This window comes from Delphinus delphis, chromosome X (assembly GCF_949987515.2).
Source record: "Delphinus delphis chromosome X, mDelDel1.2, whole genome shotgun sequence".
NCBI classification, from domain to species: domain Eukaryota; kingdom Metazoa; phylum Chordata; class Mammalia; order Artiodactyla; family Delphinidae; genus Delphinus; species Delphinus delphis.
Genome location: NC_082704.1, coordinates 46,284,903 through 46,304,206, shown reverse-complemented (window position 1 = coordinate 46,304,206; position 19,304 = coordinate 46,284,903). Strand labels below are relative to the sequence as shown.

The window sequence follows — 19,304 nt, the reverse complement described above, 5'->3', positions numbered from 1 at the left end:
CCACTTTTCCTTTCTGCTGCCCTACTCCAGCCTAGCACTTTGACTTGCCTGGATAATCACAATAGCCTCTTAACAGATCACCAGGCCTCTAGTTACTCACAGGTCCAATCCAGAGTTATTATCACCATCAGAGTTGTAATAATAGCAGCTGCTATCCTTGAATGAGTACATATGATGTGCTGGTTATATCGTGCGGAGTTTTAATTTAATCCTCACAATTCTCTAAGGTCAGTACTATTCTTATCCCCTTTTTACAGATGCAGACACTGAGATGAGGTTAAGTAATTTGTTCAAGGTCAAATAACTAGAAAACAATAGACCTTGAACAAGTTTTGCCTGTTCTACCTTTAAAACATAGCCTGAGTCCTCCAATTCTATCTATACCCCATACAAATTCTCCACATTGGCCAGAGCCACCTTTTTTAAAACATAAGTCATATGATATCAAACCCTGCTTGAAACTTCCTCTAATGGCTTCCCATTATAATTAGAATAAAAAACAAAATCCTTACCGAGGTCTACAAAGACGAATGTTATCAGACCCCTGCCTCCTTCTAGAGCCTACTTTCATGAAGGTGTCCCCTTTACTTACTGCAGTCCAGCCACGCAGGCCTTCTGTCTGTTTCTGGAACACATCATGCTCATTCCCACAAGGGCCTTTAAATCTGCTCTTTGCTTTGACTGGAAGACTTTGCCTCAGATATTCCCGTGGATCATCCCATCATTTAATTCAGGTCTCAACTCAAATTTCACCTCATCAGTGAGGCCTTCTCTAACCACCAATTCTAAAGTCGTTTCCCTGGTCCCACCAGTCATTGCCCTATTTTATTTTCTTCATCACACTTATCACTATCTAAAATTATCTGGAAAATGTCTTTTTGCATGTTATTGTCATTTGTCTCTCCTGTCCATAGCTAAAAAGTAAGTACCACGAGAGCAGAGGTCTCGCCAATATACGTCACTACTATGGCCCCAATTATTAGAATAGTCCCTGGTAAGTAGGAGCTTGATAGATATTCATTGATTGCATCCAGTTTTCTGACTTCAGAGCACCAGCTCTTAACCATATGGTAAACCACTTCCTAAAGGATAGATTTCTTCACCTTACTTCTTTCTTCAAAAATCATCAGTATTGCCATTGTCTACAAAATTAAGTTCAAGCTGCTCAGTTTTGCTTTTGAGGACCTTCACATCTAGCATGTCTTTCTGTCTGACCTCCTCCTGCAGCCTACCTTATGTGTTATGACTGAAATACAACAGGGGAATCTGAATACACCCTACACTTCCCCTACACCCTGAACTCCCACCATTTCTACCTATAAAATATTAGATACATCCTTCACAGCCAAGCTCAAATCACACCTCTTACATAAAACTTTCCTAACCCCCCTGCAATATTGTGATTTATAAGAAATATGTATGTAATCATTCAAGTGATCAAAATATATTTCTCATATATATTTGGGCTTTGTCCAAGGCTCCTGGCTCACAGCTCCCCAAACCCATGGAATTTCCTGAGTGGTAAGAGCAATGGGAGCATCTTTTGTCATAATATTTGCTCTCTTGACCTCAGTTCCAGAAATACCTTCAGAGCCATTACAGTGAAATAACAAGCCCCCTTTACACTGCAACTGAGTTTATGTTAATGAGGTGACTTTTGGAAAGCACCTGAAGATGGGGGTTGGTTGCCAGGAGAATCAACCAGGAATAGAAGGTTGGAAATTTTAGTCCCACCCCTGGAATTCCTGGGAGGGAAGAGGGGCTGGAGGTTGAATCAATCACCAATGGCCAATGAGTTAATCAATCATGACTATGTAGTGAAGCCTCCATAAACACCCAAATAGAGGGAGTTCAGAGAGCTTCTGGGTTGGTGAACCTGTGGAAGTGCTGGGAGAGGAGGGCACTCAGAGAGGGCATGGAAGCTCTACACACTTTCCCCACACCTAGCCCTATGCATCTCTTCCCTCTGGCTGTTCCTGAGTCATATCCTTTTACAATAAACTGGTAATAATCTAGTAGGTAAAATGTTTCTCTGAGTTTTGTGAGCTACTCTAGCAAATTAATTGAATCCAAGGAGGGACTTGTTGGCAATCTATACTTGACCATCAGAAGCACCTGGACTTGTGATTGGTGCCTGGTGGGGGGTTGGGGGTTGGGGGGTTACAGTCTTGTCGGACTGAACCCTTAACCTGTGGAATCTGTTGCTATCTCTGGGTAGATAGTGTGAGAATTGAGCTGAATTGAGGGGCACCTGCCTTGTGTCAGAGAATTGCTTGTTGGTGTGTGGAAGCGCTCCCCATACACACATTGGAATTGAGCACAGAACCCTTACCCCCTCACTCAGAATGTTTCCCTTCACGATTTCTCTCATGGTACTTTGTTGATCTTAAAACACTCAGCACAGTGTACCTCATAATAAAGTTATCTGCAGCTATGTCTGCCTCCAGAAGGTTACCTCTTATTTTCCATCATATTTTTGATACAGGTTCTAGCACATAATGTGTACTCAAATGGTGAACTGAATTAAATATTTGCAGTTCTCCCATCCCTGTCAGCACCTATATATACTATTTACATTATTTTATTATTTTTGCCTGTTGCTTTTTAATTGCTTCCATTTATTTGACTAAGGTATGTAATTTCCCCCCAGCTAGACTTTAAAGTAGGGAAGGCTTCTGTTTTTTTCTTTAAAGATTTCTTATTCCTTGCCCTTTCTCTTATCAACACTACTTGCCTCCCCTTTACACCTAGCACTTTGCTGAATATATAGCAAGTATACAATATTTATACAAACAGTGAGTGAAGACTAAACAAATAAGTGAATAAAAAGATTTCACTAGGTTTAGTCTGAGAAGTTGAAAAAATAGCATGAGAGACTTCAACTAGTTTTTCCCTTTCTCTGTTTTGAGTGGAACAGTGGCCAATTGGGGAGGAGGGCATATGGTGGTAGCCCTGGGCTGCTAGCCAGAGGCAGGAACAGGAAATTGGAATCCCTTGGGTGATAATTTCTGACAGATCTGCACAGAGATTTAAGAGCAAAGAAAGGACCAAGCAGACAAAGCAGGGTCATGATATTACTTGCCTTCTTTTCCCTGCATACCTCCCACGTCCCCCATCACAGAGATATGCACAGCTCTGGTATGAGTAAACGCACTATTTGATTTTTCCTTAGCATTGTTCTTTCAAGTTACTACGGAAGGCTTAAAAATGGCTACTTGTCAAGGATAACCATTTGTTCGGCAAATAACAGAAAACTATTGTGTTTATGAACTTTATTCATATCCTCGGAAGGAAAGATGACTAAAAAAATATTAGTGGACTGATAAATATTTACTGATTAATTAAGAGGTTGCAGTGGCCACAATTCTTTGGTTTTTAAACATAAAATTGAGTCTGGACAGGCATCAATATTTAAGGCATCTTCTCTTTTTTGCCCAAGACGGCTTATGACATAGTCTAGATGAGTCAGACCAAACAAATGTCTCCTGTGTTTTTCCAGAATAAACATTTCCCAGAGGCAGAACTCTGCCTTCAGCCTTGCCTATTAAAGCACAGAGCTGCTTGAGCTTTTCTTATAAACAGAAGGCAGAGGAAGAGATGGAGAAGGAGGGGGAGAAACACAAGGCAAAGTTTCTAAATGAATAAACTAAACATCGAGCCTCTTGAGAAAAACCAGCAGGTTTGACTGATTGTTTTTGTGTTTGGTGAGTTGTATGTTTGTTTCAGAAAGACCTCTCCAGCCACAGACAAAAGCAAACAAACAAACAAAACTAACAACAACAGAAATTGGAGAAGTGACTCAGCCTCTGAAGACTATCTAGAACAATCATAAACTGATGAAGCTCTAATTAAATGACCCTCTGACAAGTAAGAAAAACAAACAAAAAAAATGAAACAATACAAAAAAATCACCATCATCAAGATGTCCAAGCATGTGCAATAAAGTCTCCAAGGAGACTTTTCTGGATCCAGACTGTAGAGCAGAGGAAGCAAAAGAATGATGAATAATGAACAATGAAGCATGTCAATTCCATGGTTGCTAAAGAAAGGAATTTCACCCTGGGAATCAAGAACAATCTCTTGATAACTTAGATCTTGAACAATCTCTTGATAACTTAGTATAATTATATCATCAGCCAGTAGAAAATACTTTTGATTGGAACAGGTCTTTAATATACCAGAAAGGCCTTCACAGAGGAACTGTCTAAAGTACAGTAAATAACAGCAGCTTTTGAAAGTCTGTCTTTTTGGTTTTAGAAATAAAATTCCCCTTACTAATGCAATCACTTCATGCAAGGGGGCTGTGGTCTATTCCTTTTTTCATACAATGAATAAATTGAGATTTCTTTAAAAAAAATTTCTGACATATTTTACTTCAACTCCAGGTATATAATAGTTTCACATAATAGCCTCCTATAATCTATAGCTGGCAACTAAATACACAATCCAATACCCAAATCCTTGAGGTATCTTTGACTGTCATGCTACAAATACTGTCTCATTTACATATGTCTTTCTCTGAATGGTAGAAAAGTTCCTTTTTATATGTAACTTACAAAAACCTCTTTAAAGCAAATACATTGAAATCATGGCTGATCAGAAAATATGAAGCCCAATGAACTGTAATAAGTCAGGAATGGCATAAGCCACTTTAACAAACTGATGTCAAGGTCATTTGGAGAGAGAAGAGATACACACAAACACTCCCTCGGAGAGATTTTGTGGAAGAATGGATTACACCTGTATGTTACAAAGTAAATTATATTATTAAGAAGATTGAAATCCATCAAACTCAAAACTTCCTTAGAACTGTGTGAAATAATGCATTTAAAGATCTGAAGGCCGTACATCTAATCCATTTGGTTCTCGAAATTTCTGAATTCTAATACAGAAAGGCACTTGCTGACAGACCAAGAATGTGGAAATTACAGTGGTATAATTCAAAGCACACTATATAGTAAGTGAACTGTATGCATCAGAATCACCCTAAGTATTTAGTAGGAAGACCGATATCATCATTAACATTTGAGAAACACTGATTTAGTATTTATTCTGGGTTATTCCCTTGATGCTCAAGTCTTTCTAACCTCTTTGTGTGAAAAGTTATTAAATATGCTAAATCAACGTGTTGCCCTCTTCTCAAATGACAGCAACAAACAAGGTCTTTATGGGATTTTAAAAAATAGTACTTTTTTGTATTTTGCAAACCCCTATATCCATTGTCCACATTTATTTATGTAAAGGTCAACTCAAGGCCTTTGGGGAACTTCAATCAAAAAGGTTTGTTGAGACATAAAGTGGTGAACTATTGATACTATTTTAAGCTATAATTTCCTAGAGGCCAGAGAATGTTTAACTGAACCATGAACATATGGGAAAATGTTTAAAAAGACAAACGTTTTTATGATAATGACTATTAGCAAAAATAGAAAAGTACAGTTTAATATTGACTCAGTAGAATATGAGAAACACTCAGTGAATGTTTTATACCCCCACACACACACAAAAGCCAGTTAACAGTTTTTGCTGAGCATGGGGGAAAAAAATTGCTATATCTTCCAATTTAGACACTGCAGTCAATGAAATCTGCAGAAGGTTCACAGAGTTGTGGTTTACAATAAGTCTTTCTGGTGAACTTAATTGTCACAGTGTTTTTTTTTTTTTTTTGAGTTTAATCTGTTTGGGTTTTATTTATTTATATTTTTAATGCTTTTTTAAACATCTTTATTGAAGTATAATTGCTTTACAATGGTGTGTTAGTTTCTGCTTTATAACAAAGTAAATCAGCTATACATATACATATATCCCCATATTTCTTCCCTCTTGTGTCTCCCTCCCTCCCACCCTCCCTATCCCACCCCTCCAGGCGGTCACAAAGCACTGAGCTGATATCCCTGTGCTATGCGGCTGCTTCCCACTTGCTATCGGTTTTGCATTTGGTAGTGTATATATGTCCATGCCACTCTCTCACTTTGTCCCAGCTTACCGTTCCCCTCCCTGTGTCCTCAAGTCCATTCTCTAGTAGGTCTGCGTCTTTATTCCCGTCCTGCCCCTAGGCTCTTCATGACCTTTTTTTTTCTTTTTAGATTCCATATATATGTGTTAGCATACGGTATTTGTCTTTCTCTTTCTGACTTACTTCACTCTGTATGACAGACTCTAGGTCCATCCACCTCACTACAGATAACTCAATTTCATTTCTTTTTATGGCTGAGTAATATTCCATTGTATATAAGTGCCACATCTTCTTTATCCATTTGTCTGTCAGTGGACACTTAGGTTGCTTCCATGTCCTGGCTATTGTAAATAGAGCTGCAATGAACATTGTGGTACATGACTCTTTGAATTATGGTTTTCTCAGGGTATATGCCCAGTAGTGGGATTGCTGGGTTGTATGGTAGTTCTATTTTCAGTTTTTTTAGGAACCTCCATACTGTTCTCCATAGTGGCTGTATCAATTTACATTCCCACCAACAGTGCAAAAGGGTTCCCTTTTCTCCACACCCTCTCCAGCAATTATTGTTTGTAGATTTTTTGATGATGGCCATTCTGACTGATGTGAGGTTTTATCTCATTGTAGTTTTGATTTGCATTTCTCTAATGATTAATGATGTTGAGCATTCTTTCATGTATCACAGTGTCTTTCAAACCCCATATGGGCAATTTCTATTGATTATAATGCTGCCTCCTGCTGAGAGCAAAACTGATCCACTGCACACTCCAGAGTGGGTAATCCTTGCCAGCACGTCACTTATGCCTCCCAAGGTTTCCTTTTAACACAATTAATGATGATGATGATGATGGTGGTGGTGATAATAATAATCCTTAATTCTTACTCAACACATTCTATTAAGATAGCTGCAAATTAAATAGGGTTCATAGAATGTCAGTTCCTTGACAGGGAAAACATAGGGTAGCCCAGTTACATTTTGATGGTAATTTGAGACTGTTTTCGGAAACTAGATCCTAAAGATATCCTTGAATTAAAAAGAGACTCAAAACACTTAACGAACAGCTATAAGACAACTGTAGACTTACTGTAAAGTTATGTCCTCTACTGTACAAAATTTTGCTTTCTATTTCCCATAACTCATATCAAAATAATTCCCAAAATGTATATTTGTGGCAGGTGGCTTCTGTTCAGTAAAGGAGGAAAACAACCTCATAGTTCTTATGAGTTTTGCAAAATATACCTGCTTACTATTTTAAAGAAATAAAAGGACTATACCAAAAATAAAACCCCACAAAACCCAACTCTACCAATTATCAAATTTTCTAATGCATCCTTGTACCCTCAGTTGGTTCAAGAGTGAAGACAGCAGCTTTCATTTCAAAGATAAGATGAGGCCAAACATGTTTTCTGAAGCTCCAGTTGTAGGTGGGTCCAAAGTTGAATTCAATTTCTCTTTAAGGAGATAAATATAAAACCTAAATCTATCTAGTATTCTCTATACACTTTTTGTCTTCCTATATGTTTCCTTTATTTTTTAAAGGTCCACTTGCATCACCATTTTTTTAAATGTCATTTGGTAATAAAGCTGTAGTTATTCTTTCATTCTTCCTTACTTCCTTGGAGAAGTAAAATGAAAGGGCTGGACAATCTGACCTTTATGATCCCTTATATAAGTCTGTGATTATGGCGTGACCATTAATGAACTACTTAATTGCCACTTCAATTAGAAGGAAAATACAGGCTGAGAGGAAGCACCTTCTGTTGGAACACAGATATCTCAAATGCACTTGCACCAAACTATAAAGCTGTTTCTTATGAAGCAAAATTTATGATAAGGTAATTTTAATTGTTTGGAACCCATACAAGGATAGTTATTCTCTAACTATAAGGCAGTATCATTTCAAGAGGAGGAACCCAAGAGCAGTAAAAGCCTTTATACCATCATAAAAAAAACAGGTATTTAGAACTATCATAGTCAGTCAGCTCAGGCTGCTATAACAAAATACCATTGTCTTAGTGGCTTAAACAACAGAAATTTATTTCTCACAATTCTGGAAGCTAGAATCTCCAAGAGCAATGTGCTGGCAAGGTAGGTTTCATTCTGAGGCCTCTACTCTGGCTTGCAGATGGCCACCATCTCTCTGTAAGGTCACATGACCTCTTCATTGTGTGTGCACAGGAAAAGAGAGAGAGCAAGCTCTCTGGTATCTCTTCTTATAAGGGCACTAATCCCATCATGAGAGTCCCACCCTCATGACCTCATCTAATCCTAATTACCTCCCCAAAGCCCCATCTTCAAATACCGCCACATTAGAGTTTAGGGCTTCAACATACACATTTGTGGGGGACATCAAAATTTGGTCCATAACGATCAGGTTACCTGCCAGCACAAACTTTTGTCATCTTTGCTAAGAGACACAGATTTAAAGGACTAAGAGTCAATACATTGAATGCAATACGAAGTAAGAGTTGAACAGTAGAAGCATCTAATCTGAATAATTCCTTTTCACTGTGAAAAAAAAGTACTACCCCATCCCACCTCTGCCAATAAACTTGTTTTTTGCCCAGGCTGGCTATTTAAATGCCCTAATTCTTTACTCCACCTTGTCTATTTATGCACTAGCACTACAATCATTTCTGTGGTGAAATCGACTGAGAGAGTATTTTTTTTCCAAGTTGGCTTTAGTGTCTAAAGACCTCCCTTCAAAAAGTGAAAGTGCAGTGTTCAGGAGGCCTGTTTCATCACTAGACATGAATTACTCCACCCAGTTGGGACTGTGATGTCCTCGTATTAACTAAAGGTCCAGATTCAGCAGTACACTGTGGAAACAGTAAACTAAGGCACAAATTTTGTCATTGTTTGTCATCATGGTGCATCTGTTTTCCCACTTTCAGAAGGTACCAACTCTTAGGAAGACTTGAAGGGCAACTGCTATGGTCTGAATGTTCATGTCCCGCCAGAATTCATTTGTTGAAATCCTAACTCCTACGGTGACGGTATTGGTAGGTGAGGCCTTTGGAAGGTGCTTAGGTCATGAGTGCAGAGCCCTCATGAATGAAATGTGTTCTTATAACAGAGGCCCCAGAGAGACCCTATGCCCCTTCCACCAAGCAAGGATACATGAAATCTACAGAAGAGACCCCTCACCCCACCATGATGGCACCCTGATCTCTGCCTTCCAGCCTCCAGAACTGTAAGAAAAATTTCTGTTGTTTATAAGCTACCCAGTCTGTCTTTTGTTATAGCAGCCCAAGCAGACTAAAACAGTACTTCGTTTAAGAAACATTCCACAAAGCTCAGATTTCACAGAGCAAACTGTAAAATACAATTTTAGGATAGTAATATTGGGTATCTGGTTTTCTTAAAATTTCTAACTATAATTCAACACGATTTTGGATTCTGGTCATCTAAATACATATTTCTTGGTTTTGTTTTCTGTTTAAGAAACCACTGAACCACTGCTGACTCAGTGGTTTGTGCACAAAACTCTTCTTTATATTCTAGAATGGTCAGTTCAATAATCTCTGCCTCCAATGGTACCCCAAAACTTCTACAATAAAACAGAATAGATTTATTTTTGCCCTTTTCAGTTATTTCAATCCCTGATGTGGTCACCAGTGGCCCCTTTCATTAATCATACAATATTATAAATTCACATACATTGGGACCACTGGAGCTACTTTGAGATAAGCAGATTTCAAATTAATTCATGCCTACTAATTTTGAGATCTGAGTTGAAGTTTCTTAGTCCTGTGTCACTCCACGGATATGACAATCATAATCAGTTTCTACACACAAAGTATGAGCAATTTAGAGATCTAAAATTAGTGTGTGCAAATTATTTAAATGAGTGCTGCATAAGAGATTAATCGGGCCACAGGAATGGCTAGAGTGTCTCAAATCCGAGTTCTCATGTATTTTCTTCTCTACTAATTGTCTAACCAAAGATAGCACAAATTTCATTTAGTGAACTTATAGTACAGTGTTTTTTTTTTTTTCAAACCTACAGTGATCTAGCCTCCATAGGTGAATTTAAACATTTTCGTCCATTTTCTGACTGAAGATTTTTTCAAAAGGAATGTGCAATAAAGTTTAGCATGCAGTGGAGAATTAATAAACATTGCTGATCAATAGGAACATGAACTAATGACTTTGTCTTGCTAATCCTATGTTTTAATCACTTGGTTTATGACTTCTACATACCCTTATTACATGTCCTTTTAGTCAAGCAAAGCCAGGGCAATTTTGAAGCTTACAATTTAGTTTCAGCTATTTTTACAAAATAGAAAACTTATGAAACTGTTTACCTGTCCTAAACACATAAGGAAGAAAATCTAAACACAACCCCACAATCCGTGTCATTTACATATAATTTCTATTTTCATCCTTTTTAATACTATATTATAAAATAGAATTGCCTTTATTGACAAAGTTTAACTAACTGAATTTTGAGTGAGTGTTGGTTTCTGGCTTTATAATTGTTTTAACATTATAACTTTAAAAAAGGTGTTTTCTTATAACATCTCTAATTACCAAAGACCATTGTAAGATGCATTTTGGAGTTGTAAACCCAATAGCATGTATCAGTCATGCTTTAAATACTTAGTTGATGAATGAATCAAGGAGTCTTCCTCTTCCACATTCCAAGGAAGATTTCCAGTACTTAGTGGGCAGAATGGTTATAGCTCATAATCTCTACTGTTACATCAATTTCTAAGCCTGTATAAGGTTATACCTACATCTCAAGCAAGAAATGTTGATCTTCGCATAGTTTCCATAAAGAAAGGCAAGATCCAATGAGGCAGTGTGCAAACTGTATACCAGAACACTTGTAGTTGGATTGTGAAAGAACTTCAGGGTCAGATTTGGCTGATCACCTAGTAGGTGTTGGGAGGCACACCAACTTTCAATCCTAGCTAGGGTCAGAGAGCCTGTTCCTAGGTAGCACATATTTCCAAGCCCCATCACTGTTACCTTCCACCTCCTTTTAAAAACACATTTGCCATAAGTAAAGCCAACAAGACACTCAGAGAATCCAGGCATAAATGTTTATGCATTTGGCATTATTATACAAGTTTGGGAGAAAACAAAAAGTGAGTCAGAATTTAATTGAGGGTGTTTATATAACACAGCTGTACATGAGCAAGTATGTTACCACAACATTCTACATTTAGCTTTCTGGAGCCCAAGGCAGACTTAAGATCTAGAATGGGCCTCTTCTCTGGAAAATCCTTCTCAAGATCTTTTATCTTTATCAAAGAGGATTATTTCCACCTCCATCCCATAGCTCTTATGGGTGCTAGATAACACACGCCTACTCAAATAGGCTTCAGATATTTGGAATCTAGGCAAATGGGGCCTTAATTATTATTCGGTGGGCTTGAATTTTACTCTGCTAATTTTGAGTGAATGAAGAGCATTCAGGAAACTCTTGCCTGTTTCATTTTTGTAGTTTTCTTCTGTTTCTCCTTTCCGTTTCTTGAGCCCTGCCTTTCTTTTTATATCAGGCAAGAGATTCACTTAAAGTGAAGGAAGGGAATTGTGAGAGAGAGACTATTTCTGCCCCAATTTCAACTTCTGTGTTCAGATATACTTCCCTATGACCCACCACTTTAAGACTAATTTATGTTTTAGCTTCTTAGTGAATAGCCAATTTGTAGCTCATCAAAATACTCTCTCCTCCTCCAAGACATAAACTCTACTATGAAGTTCTCAGCTACAAGTGGCTTAGAGGAGAAACTGCCATTTCCTCCAAAACAGGCTGTTGCATACTCAAAACTAAACAGTATACAAACGTCTTGCGTTGAGTTCCTAATATTGGCAGAATATTTGTTCTCATTGTTGTTCTAGATACATGTGTTTGGTGAGTGAGGGGCGACAGAGGTGGAGATGGTGCTGTAGGCACCTGGTATAAACTTGCAAGCTGAACGCCACACAGAAAGTCCTAACAGGGCAGGCCGGGCAGCATTCTGGGTCCTGTAACACTGGATTCGGAAGCGAGTCTGCGGGAGTCTCATCCAGGGCTGGCGGCGTCCAGCCACCCTGGAGGCTTGCTGGCCGGAGGTCCTGGGCGGCACCGGCAGCGGCGCCTGGGCTCAGCACACATCATTCAGGGCTTTGCGGGCAAACTCGGACAGGATGAAGGGTGCCCGATGTACATCAGAGTTGTAGTATTTCAGCTGTATCTGTTCCACCTGCTTCTGCGTCAGGGGCTGCACGGGCTCCAGGAAGTTGGTGCTTGGATTTTTGCTGCACAGTATGAAGCCAATTTGGCAGCTGGGGTAGGTGGGGATGGTGCAGTAAGCGTAGCCGACCACCGGGAAGAGTGATTTGCAGAACTGCCGCATCACCTTGATGAGGTCCAGGTGCAGCCACTGACACTCGCCCTGGCAGCAGAGGATGCCACCCTTCTTCAGGGCCGTCTTCATGAGCCGGTAACAGGAATCCTTGAATAGACTCTCAGCAGGGCCCAGGGGGTCTGAGGAGTCAGTGATAATGACATCGAAAGCATCCTGGTTCTGTTTCATGAACTCAAAACCATTATCCACATGTAGGATGAGCTTTGAGCTCGAGTAGCCAACGGCCATGCCCGGCAGGAACTTCTTGGAGACTTGAACGACATTCTCGTCGATCTCGCACTGGACCACGGACTCCACGGAGGAATGCTTCACCACCTGCCGCAGGACACCCCCATCCCCGCCCCCGACGATCAGCACCTTGCGTGGATTGGGGTGGCTGCAGAGGGGCAAGTTGGCTATCATCTCCTGGTAGGAGAACTCGTCCCTCTCTGTGCACTGGACGACGCCATCCAACACCGGCACGTCGCCGTAGCTCTTACTGCGGAAGACAGGGATATCCTGATACCGCGAGCACTGATGGCGTAGCAGCTGCTCCGCCTGCAGCGACAGGGCCTGGCCGGGCCATGCGCTGCACGTCTAGCGGAACCAGATGGCGGCGGGGCCGTCGGGGCCGGGCTCCATGGCTGGCAGGCTGGCGGGCGGGCAGACTCGAGGCCGGAGCAGCGGGATTCCGGCCCGGGACTGCAGGTAGCGCAGAGCCGCAGCACAACGGGACTAGCCCCACCCAGCGCCAGCGCCAGCGCCAGCGCCTCGCCCTAACCCCGCCCGTGCCCTACCACCACCGACGGGGCGGAGCCTGCTGGCAGGAGCGAAACCCGAAACCTCTTTGCAGAGGCCTTTGGTATCTTTTTATCTCCTAGCCATTTCTTATCATTAACATTCTACCCCATGTCTCCAGATCACTGTGTCACTTCTGTGTGGCATAATCCCCTCCCAGCACTTCTGGGAACATCCACTAGAGACCACAAGCTGTGCTGTGCCCACTTACCAAGCAAACACATTTAATACAAAATTATAAAAATGAGGGCTTCCCTGGTGGTGCAGTGGTTGAGAGTCCACCTGCCGATGCAGGGGACACGGGTTCGTGCCCCGGTCCAGGAAGATCCCACATGCCGCGGAGCGGCTACGCCCGTGAGCCATGGCCGCTGAGCCTGCGCGTCCGGAGCCTGTGCTCCGCAACGGGAGAGGCCACAACAGTGAGAGACCCACGTACCGAAAAAAAAAAAAAAAAAATATATATATATATATATATATATATATATATATATAAATGATATTTCATTACCAGAAAATATGCGTGTCCTAGAATAAAATTAGTTTTCACTATGAAGGAGGAAAGCCTTGTGAACTTCTGTTCCCCACTGCATAGCTTGACAAACTCAGCCAATGTCATGAAGACCAAATAGACCCAGGCCCATTTTGACCTGGACAGAGGAGTTTGCCAGGATTTGGGACTCTCAGTGTTAAAACTGGGGAAGTCTCCGGCAAACCACTGGGTTTGATCATCTGAAGACCAACTAAAAGTACTGGATAGCGCTACTGTCAAGAAAATCAAAGCCTCTTTTCTGCTTTCTGCTGGAAGGTACCTTTCTCATTAAACTTGAAGTCACTGATGATTTCCTCTCTTACTATATAACATTGCTTCCTACCTGGTGCTACCACCTTCTCCACAAAGACAAAATTCTGTGTCCTCTAGTTTTCTTGTTATTGTGGTTGCTGTTTTGACAAAAATGATATGAATTTCTTTTGAAATTGTCACCTTAAAGATTCTCATGATAGTTTCTGGCATCATGGTACCATAATTCCATTTCCCCCTTCATCTCACCAATGAAAGTAGCTTGGGTTTTGCTGACTACCTCATGACACTTGCACGCGCATTACATTTATCTTGCCATCACAATAACAGATATTGTTCCCATTTCCTGATGAGAAAATAGAGGCTAAGTGGAATCAGGTGACTAGCATTGGTTGTAGAACTAGTCACAGGATAAGCCTACTCCGTATCATGGCCTTGGCTTTCCATATTAATAATGACTCTCCTTTTTCTAGACTATCTGTCAAATATGCCTAACACCTATAATCACAGAAGAAATGTGACCCAAAGCTTGTAGATTAAAAGATCTACTGGAAAATATTTTCTCAGCCCTGTCTTGTGCATAGCTTAGATAGCTTCATGGTTGACTTTTCTAATTACTCTCATGAGACCATAAAATCCAACTCTCTGACAGAATGCTATTGAGTTGCTTTCTTTTATTTTTACCTTGAATATGCCGTTTGTGTTTTAAATGTTCATGGCAAACATTACTCAGACCATAATATTTCAAAATATTTCCCATATTATTTCAAAATATTCCCATAATATTTCAAAAGAAAACCATATTCAGGAGCCTGAAAAATGAGGCAGGGAGAAATAGCAGTCCTGAATTTTCATTTTACTCAAAGTACTCCTGATCAAAGATTGAATTTCAAGACACCAGACCAAATAATTTTTCTTCAAAATTGAAGATAAAATCCTCTTTATTTTTCTTTTCTCTTTGCCATGCAAGGAAAAAAAAATATGTGCCAGTAATCCATAATTCACTTTATTGGAAGAAATTTCTTGGGAATTATATTCTAGAAATGGCTATAGTCTGGCAATTCTAGAATCTATACTAAAGAAGTCATTTCAAAGGAATTTTCCAAATAAAACCTTTTCACTTTGAAAAATGGCTCTGCTTTAGTCAAATTCACACAATGAAGGGAAAATAAAAGCCTAAAGTTAATTCTGTAAGAGTATAGGAATACATGCAAGCTTTGATACAAATTAATGGCATGGAATCAAAACACAAACTTGAACAGTTTATTGGGCAGAATATCTGCAAAGTTAAAATATACACAGAGGCAGTAGTTATGAATGTGAAGAAAAATATCAAAACAAAGATCACTGAAAGACAGACTTATAGTTCAGCTTTAACTGCCTACAGGGAAGTTTTTATTTGAATTCAGTTCATCCTAGACGATTCCAAAATGGGAGTTCAGTGAACCCTAACTTACAAAGAGAACTGACAGCCAGTCAGGTACATTTCACTCCAGTCAGTTAGAGCTGATGTTGCCTTCATGGATTTATGGTACTCCCAGGGATCTGTCTATCTATCCAGCTCAGGCCAACTGTAGGGAAATTAGTATAAACAATATAGACTTCCAATCTACAGGTATAATGTATAAATGATTAACAACCTTAACCCCCTCAATTTTATTTCTTATATTGTAATACTTGTGTGGCTCAGATTTACATAACAGAACTATACAACGTTTGTTGTAAGAAACATGCATGTCCCTAACAATTCTCGTAATGTGCCTCTTTATTTAACACTGTTGCTTTAACATTTACAAACTATATGTTGTTCAAACTAGTATCCTATTAAACTGTAACTTTAAAAGTACAAAACATAACTTGCCATAATTTATAAATCAATGATTACCATTTGTATGGACAGTGCTTGGTAAACTGAATAAGATAAATAGGTGTTTAAACATCTACCTTTACACCTCTGGTACTTTATGATCAGTTTAGGAGGGAATGATATCACAATCACTTGTGAAATAGCGTCATCAAATCATTAAAGCCATCAGGTTCTAACATTCCCAGAAAAATGGCCTTATTAAAATAGACTGATGAACTATATTGTATCATGAACCTGGGTAGCCCCATTCTACATTTAACATATCCAAAAATATCATAGAGCTGAAAAGACATTCAAATGAAATAAATATATACTTTCCATTTGATTATTATAGTAATCTATCACATTGAAATAATGCAGTGTGTCCTATCAAAGCAAGGTTCCTGCTATACTTCAAAGACTATAGCTGAGACAGTAAAATACCCTTCATGTTTCACATATATTTCCTATCATCCACTAGGAACATCTATTTTTATAGGTTTACTTATATCTTTGGGGTAGAAGAGAGCAAAGTGGTATTATTAAAGTTGTAAGATTGTAAGAAAAGATTTGATGATTTTAGCACAGTATTGAGAACTATTTATTGGTTCTTTTAAAAATTATATCTCTTCAACTGTTAATGATGCATACTGAACTACTTATGGATGAAATATGATGAATTTGCTTTAAAATATTCCAGGCCAAAAAAAAAAAATGGGTGGGATAGATGAAGCAAGATTGGAAAGGTGTTAATAATCATGTAAATTGGGTGATAGTTACGTGGAATTGATTATATTATTCTACTTTTGTGTGTATGTGGAAATTTCTGTAATACAATTTTTTAAATTATTATTATAATTCATCCTATCTTCATGGGACTTAACTCTAGTACGTGTGATTTAGTGATGTATATGAAGTTTATGTAAAAACACCATGTTTTATTCTTTTCTAAATCCAAACATGAAAAAAACTGACCTGTAAATGATATGCTACCACAAATACAGAACTGCTGAAAGTGTAAAATCAGCAAGATTTTGTGAGACCGATTCTTGAAGTGATTTAACTGATGCCTTTATGTCTCAAAAGTAGTAGGAGAAACAAAGGATCAAATTTAGGCATAGGTTCCCTGATATGAATCAATCAACTATTTAGTTAGAAACACACTAGAGGCTGTAAAGCATACAATAAAATAGACAAGACATTGCCCCACCTGTCAAAAAGTTTCCAGATCAGCAGAAGAGACAACATTAGCACACACCAAACAGCAGATAGTTGAAAGCTGAAATGCATGGTCCAAGTAGTAATTATAAAGGAATTTATCAAAAGGAGAGTTTTGTGAAAGTCCCACATAAAAGATCAGAATTGAAACGGTCATTTTAAGATGGATAACATTTGGGGACGCAGGATAAGATACTATGTTGCATGTAGAGAGTTCAACACAAGCGAAAACATTAAAAGTCAGCATGGTATGTAGATATTAAAGAGAGCACGTACCCTAGAGCAAGGGACACATGTAAAGGAATAATAATAATGACAACAGTAATAATAATAATAGCAGACATTCTGTGCAAGGCACTATTAATAATACCCCAATTTTGCAAATGAGGGAACAGGCACAGAGAGATTAAGAAATGTGCCCGAGGTCATAGAGTTTATACAATGATGGAGCAAGGTTTTGAACCCAGTCTAGTTTCAGGATACATGTGCTGACTCCCATGGCATACTACTCAGTAGGAAATAGGACTTGATAGGTAGTTTGGGAGCAGATAATAGAAGTCAGACAGAGGACTTTCCAATTGATGCTAACCATATTGGTGCCTGACAGGCAAATAACATGGGGACAGAATTGTGTTCATAGAGCTCATTTCTGATCCTAAAGCTGACTTCTCTCCATCTTCACTTCAAATAACCACTACTTTTATGGACTGTCCAAAATTGTTCAGCCTAGAAGTTGAGAGCTAACTTTTGCTCTCTCAAGTCAAAGAATCGTAAAAACGTGGCACTAAGTTTAAGCAACTTGGCTGAAAGCACATAACTTTGTGTTGGATCAAAGAACTAAAAATCCAAAGACTCTTGGTCTGAACCCCAGACTTCACATACAAATGTACACTTCTCTCAGAACTATAATTCCATAGGCTGAAACTAGAAGTGCATGTAACTGGATCCCAGCCATTTGTCTCACATCTAATGACACAATTTGGAAACTATTACATGATAATTCACAGCCTGTTGTGCTGGGTTTTGCACATCAAGCACATAAAAATAAATAGTGCAAATATTTCTCATAATTCTTTCCATTATTATTAAGCTCAATATACAAACCCCACTGTTTAACACTTGGAATAGATCCTGGGACCCAGAATAAAGGTATAGAATCTAAGATTATGATTATTAATAGTCTCCTCTCCTCATACTTTTCCTGTTGCCTCTGACCTTGACACCTGACTTGTTCTCAGACCTGTTGACTGAATTATGATTTTCACTCCTTTATTATCTATGAGAAGTATTAAGTTATCTTACCAAATCTCCCCACCTTTAAGTCCAGAATTAACTCTTGAGGAGTAGAAAGCTTTTACATTGTCATATAGGAATGACTTTCCTGAACTCAGGTCACCAACCATGTTGGTTGGCCCCAGACTTCCCTGGTTTGGGCACTGAAAGTCCTGCATTCAAGGAAAAGCCCTCTGTCCCAAGCAAACCAGAACAGCTGGTCACCCTAGTGTCTGGCACACTGTCTAAAATGTTAGAAAAAGCAGGTGGGCCTGTCTCCATAGAGCTATTTGTGTATCTATGAGTTGTTTGATGAAACAAAAGGAATATGTGCAGATGAAAAAAAAATAGAATAAAAAGTGAAACGCTCCCTCAGCCTTCTGGAGAGACATGTAATCCTAGCATGAGAACTCCTGCCACTTGGAAGAGAAGTGAGCCTTTTTCCTAAACCTGATATGATCTGTTGATAATCAGTTACAAGAAAGGTAAAAACACTTCCTAGTAACTCTTCAAGTTGCAGTAATGCTGCTAACGTGCTGTGCTGGGGAAGTAGGATACCAATTTACCTGAAAATCAAACTAGCTCTTAATTAAAACTAATCGTACAACACAGAATTTCTACATTGTAGTACACTGGCCCATGACCCAGTTTTCAGGAACTATAACAGTTTAGAAATGTTTTCTTTTATTGCAGCCGAAAACCCAGTATTAGCATTCAAGCAAAATGACTCACATTTATTATTAAGGTATTCTCTGAGAAAGTCACCGTTTTACTGAAAGCAAAGCAGGGCAAAAAGAGGAAGCTGGTATTTGAGTAAAACACCTTCTCCTTAGATCCTTACTGAGTGTGGTCATGGCTTCTCAACACACACTGTAGTCTCAAAAATACTTGAGAAAGGATCTGCGAGTAAGAGTTCCCCTTCAGAAAACTAAGGAACCATTTTCCCCTCTCATAGACACTATGTTTGTGGGACAGCCAGGGATGAAATGAATTTTACGTTAAAAACATCCAAAGATGTTTTGAAGACACTTCTCTTTTCTTTGAAGAGAAGTTGTTTGGAGGACCAAATGATACACAGG

General features: G+C 39.1%; 1 pseudogene; it reads right to left on the bottom strand.

The window, feature by feature from the left end:
- Positions 1–12,049: 12,049 nt before the first annotated feature.
- On the bottom strand, positions 12,050–12,934 carry LOC132418461 (spermidine synthase pseudogene; annotated as a pseudogene).
- Between the last annotated feature and the right edge of the window lie 6,370 nt (positions 12,935–19,304).